We start from the raw sequence: 5,627 nt of genomic DNA on the forward strand, positions 1-5,627 counted from the left end.
AGTTAGACTACTACTTCTCACCATCCATAAAATCATCTCAAAATGGATCAAAACCTAAATATAGGAGCTAAAACTATAAAAATCCCAGAGTAAAATGTAACAATAAATCTTTGTCACCTTGAATTAGGTAATGGTTTCTTAGAGATGATACCAAAGCCCAAACACCAAAGAAAATACAGATAAATTAGATTTCATCAAAATTAAAAATTTTTGCACACTAAATGGAAGAATCAAGAAAGTAAAAGGACAACCCAGAGAATGGGAGAAAATATTTGTAAATAATATATCTGACAAGGTACTTTTACCCATAATATATGGGTAACTCCAGCAATTCACCAACAAAAATGATAGATAACCCAATTTAAAAATGGGCAGAGAATTTGAACAGACAATTCTCCAAAAATGATATGTAAATGGCAATGAAAAGGTGCCTAAGGTGAATAACCATTAGTGAAAGGCAAATCACACTACTTCACACCTGCTGGGATGCTAGTTTACATTCACTAAGATGGCCATAATTGGAAAAAAAAGAATAACAAGGTTTGGTGAGAATGTAGAAAAACTGAAACTCTCAAATACTACTAGTGGACTGTAAAATGGTACAAACATGTTGGGAAATAGTTTGACAGTTCCCAAAAAGCTTAGCAATTACACTCTAAGTGTAGAACCAAGAGAAATAAAACCTTGTGTCCCCACAAAAACCTGTACACAAATGTTCATAGCAGCATTATTCATAATAGTCAAAAAGCAGAAACACCCAGAGGCTTAGGAGGCTGAGACGGGAGGATCACAAGTTCAAAGCCAGCCTCAGCAGTGAGACCTGTCTCTAAATAAAATACAAAATAGGGCTGGGGTTGTGGCTCAGTGGTCAAAAGCCCCTGAATTCAGTCCCCAGACAAAAAAAAAAGCAGAAACAACTCAAATGTCCATCAAACGATGAATGGATAAACAAATTATGGAATATCTATATAACATAATATGATTTTGCAATAAAAGAGAATAAGGTGCTCTAATTCATGATATATGCTCTTGCTTGAATGTGTTCCCCAAAGTTTGTGTGTTGATAAAACTACAAGGGAGACCAGCAGAGGTGAGGAGGGGAAAAGAAGGTCTGGGGAATGAAATGGACCAAATTACATCATGTGCATATATGAATAGGTAACAATGAATCCCACTAATATGTATAATTATAATACGCTAATAAATATTTTTAAGTAAAAAATTTAAAAATTTATTACAAAAAAAAAAGAAGTTCATGTGTTAGAAACTTGAACTCCAACGCTGTTGTGTTGAGCAATAGAACCTAATGGGAGGTGTTTGGGTCTTAGGTGCATTGCCCTCGTGAATGAATTAGAGCTGTTGTCAGGGGAGTGAATTCATTATCAAGGCAGTGGGTATAAGGTCCTTGCTTAGCATCTGGATGGCCATTTTAAGGAAAAAGTTTCACTTTCCCGCCCAAGGGCATTTCTTTTCTTTTTTTAATTGATTTTATTTTTTAAATATACGACCGCTGAATGTATTACAATTCCTATTACACATATAGAGCCCAATTTTTCATATCTTTGTATAAAGTATGTTCATGCCAATTCATGTCTTTATACGTGTACACTTTTTTTGCATTACAATTCTTATTACACATATATACCACAATTTTTCATATCTCTGTTTGTATATAAAGTAGGTTGACACCCAATTCGTGTCTTCATACATGTACTTTAGATAATGATGTCCATCACATTCCACCATCCTTGCTAATTCCCTGCCTCCTCCCTTGCCCTCCTTCTCCTCTTCCCTATCTAGAATTCATCTATTCCTCCCATGTTCCCCCTCCCTACCCCACTATGAATCAGCCTCCTTATATGAGAGAAAACATTCGGCATTTGTTTTTTGGGGGATTGGCTAACTTCACTTAGCATTATCTTCTTACCTGCAAATGCCACGATTTTATTCTCTTTTATTGCTGAGTAAAATTCCATTGTGTATATATGCCACATTTTTTTTTATCCATTCATCCGCTGAAGGGCATCTAGTTTGGCTCCACAGTTTAGCTATTGTGAATTGTGCTGCTATAAACATTGATGTGGCTGTGTTTCTGTAGTATGCTGTTTTTAAGTTCTTTGGGTATAGTCCAAGATGAGGGATAGCGGGGTCAAATGGTGGTTCCATTCCCAGATTTCCAAGGAATCTCCATACTGCTTTCCATATTGGCTGCACCACTTTGCAGTCCCACCAGCAATGTATAAGTGTACCTTTTTTCCCCACATCCTCGCCAACACTTATTGTCCAAGGGCGTTTATGAGAAAGACTCACCACTCCCTCATACCAACTCAACCCCTAGCCACTTGCATTAGAACGCACTTGGCTCTGATTCCTGGGCCTCCCCCACAAAAATTCCAGAACCCAAGCCTGTGTTGCCGCTCTCTCCTATAGAGAGGTGGCCTTTATTTGTCAGCTCTGACAAATAAACTCTCGTGTATATCTCTGCCTGGTCCCTGTCTTTCATTTCTCACTTACCTGTGTCTAGTTCCTCGCTTTCCCTTCAGTGGGTTCCTTACAAAAGGATGAGTTTGGCCCTCTCTAGCCCTGCTCTTTGTCACCTGCTCTTTGTCCTTCCACTTCTGACATGTGGTGATGCAGCAAGTGGACTGGATGCTGGAAACTTAATCTTAGACTTGCCAGCCTCCAGAACTATGAAGAATAAATTTCTGTTCATTGCAAATTATCTAGTGTGTGGTATTTATTCTATTGTGGTGTCAAAAAATAAAACCAGACTAAGATACTATGACCTTGAGAATGTTATGCCAATTGAAGACAGACACAAAAAACCAAACATTATAAGATTTCACTTTCCTGAAATGTCCAGAATAAGCCAATCTATAAAGACAAAAAGTAGGTTGGTGCCTGAAGACGGGTGGTGGGAGGAGGAAGAATAAAGAATCACCAGCAACATCTGTGGACTTTTCACTAATGTGTGTGAGGGTGTTTTAGTCAGCTTTTTCGCTGCTGTGACTGAAGAATCGGACCAGAGCAATTTTAGAGGAGGAAAGGTTTTTTGAAGGCTCACAGTTTTAGAGGTCTTAGTCCAGAGAAGGCCGGCTCCTCCATTCCTCAGGGCTCGAGGGGAAGCTGAACATTATGGCTGGAGAGGCGGCAGAGGGAAGAGCTCACATCATGGTGACCAGAAGGCACGAGAGAGAGACTCCACTTGCCAGATACAAATATATACCCCAAAGCACGCCCCAATTCCCATCTCCTCCAGCCACACCCTACCACTTCAGTTAATCCCATCAGGGATTAATTCACTGATTAGGCTGAGGCTCTAACCCAACCACTTCTCCTGTAAACTTTCTTGCATTGTCTTACACGTGAGCTTTCCGCGGACATCACATCTAAACCATAACAGAGGGTTATCAAAAATCTTCTAAAATTAAATTGGGATGGGATGGTTTTTTAGAAAGTTTTTAATTATAAAGCGGGGGAGGGGATAAAAACAAGAAAAACAGTTGACGGCATGCTAAATAAATGTTGAGTTTTTTCCATCAAGTTGAAAACAAGGAACCAAGTAGAATATGTGCTATATTTTAGATGTGGCTTATATACTCCAAAACTCATCAAAACTTGATCCTCAGTGAACATTATTGAAAGGTGGTAGAACCTGTGAGAGGTGTTTGGGTCAATGTTACATTGAGTCAAGTGTTAATCAATGCCACTCTCACATGGGAATGAATTAGTTACCACAAAAGCAAGTTTTCATAAAGAACACTTATAACAACTGCAGGCACCCATTTGCTCTTTTTCTTTTCTGCCATGTTATGATTCAACAGCAGGTCCTTGCTCAATGCAGTCACCTAGTCTTAGGATTCCAGTTTCTATAACTGTGATCTACATAAACTTCTTTCCTTAATAAATTTTCCAGTCTCAGGTATTCTGTTATAGCAACAGAAAACAGACTAATGGTATGAAAAAAGAAGTCTACAATTTCACCTTTAAGCTTTATAACAAATTTGTATGGATTCATCCCACAGTCTTCCACATAGGCTTCCTAAAATTGACTTACCTAGCAAACAAACTGTGTCCATTAGAAAGAAGAATCTAATCTCCATCCCTATCAGAAGGTTTTGGTCACATCAAACCTGCATATAGCCAGGCTCAATGGCACATGCCTGTAATCTCAACACCTTGCGAGGCTGAGGCAAGAGGATCACAAGTTCAAAGCCAGCCTCAGTAACTTAGTGAGGCCTTAAGCAACTCAGTGAGACCCTGTCTCTAAATAAAAATATTAAAAAATAATTTTTCAAAGATCAGAACTTACAGGAGAAGCCATTTTGAAGACAAAATTGTGTCTGTCATTCAAAATGATTTTATATTTTAAAATATAAAAAGGCACTTAACCTGTGGCTCAGTGGTTAAGTGTCCTTGAGTTCAATACCCTGTCCCCCAAACAATAACAACAACAACAACAAAACTGTATATGGTTTCCTCATTGATGAATAAACTCTCCTGTGTGCCTGCACAAATGTCAAATAAATGGATATAGAAAAAAAATGAAAACTTTTCATGTGTGGAATACCCTGGGACAAACCCATCAGAATATGTCTGAAAAGCTGGTGAAAGAGCCACAAGGCAGGTTACCCCAAATACATGGCAGCCATGGTATGCAGGAGTGGGCTCATCCTCCCCTCAAGAACCAATCATGCTCCTGTCTCCTCCACTTTGTGTTCAATGACATCACACTGGTATCTTGAAATCAGTCATGGTGGAGGCTTTAGAATGACAGCCGCTTTCTAGGCTAAATTCCATCCAAGATGCCCCTTGGCTAGGACCCCTTCTTTCTGGGATCCTGAGAACTAAGGTGAGTGCTTTAAGGGTAAATAAGACAGTTCAAGTGATTAAAAGCACTTGCTTTGGAGTCAGAGTGACAGGGGTCCTAGTCTTGGTTCCTTTATTATTTATTTAAGCTCTTTTCCCGAAACCTGCTTTGCCAACTTTGAAAGATGCTTCTCATTCTAATGGCATCATGACTCATAGCTTGATTTTTTTTTTCAAAGGTCAGGACTTATAGGAGAAGCCATTTTGAAGACAAAATAGTGTCTGTCACTCAAAATTATTTTCCAGCCTAGAATGAGTCCTAGAGAATGAGGGCTGTAATGAAGAGTAGGTGAAACCTGTAAGAGCTTCTTCTTGGATCCTAAGTCACACGGAACAAGAGCCCGGGATGGCCCTGAATTTCCCTCACCAGCACATAGCTGGCGGGAGCTGGGGCAACTTGTGGAGCACCCTCCAGAATCAAGTGGACCCTCCCAAGCTGCACCTGGACCAGCCTACTTTCGAAATCAAAGAAAGAAAAAGCCATCTGTAGGCTTGTGGATTGGTTTGTACACACAGGTTCTTTACTGACGTGGACATGTTTCAAGGGTCTGTTGACCCATTCTTATTCCCTGTGATCCCTATGGTCTCTCTTCCAAAGGCCAGGAGACACTGAAACCCTTAGGTCAGGTAGATGACTCTTACTTTTTAGTAACAACTTTACTTAGAAATAATTTACATTCTATACAATTCACCCCCTTTAAAGTGTATTATGTGATTCGTTTTCATAGATTCACAGTTATATATCCATTGCCATTATG

The sequence above is a fragment of the Marmota marmota genome, unplaced genomic scaffold (genome assembly GCF_001458135.2).
Source record: "Marmota marmota marmota unplaced genomic scaffold, marMar, whole genome shotgun sequence".
NCBI classification, from domain to species: domain Eukaryota; kingdom Metazoa; phylum Chordata; class Mammalia; order Rodentia; family Sciuridae; genus Marmota; species Marmota marmota.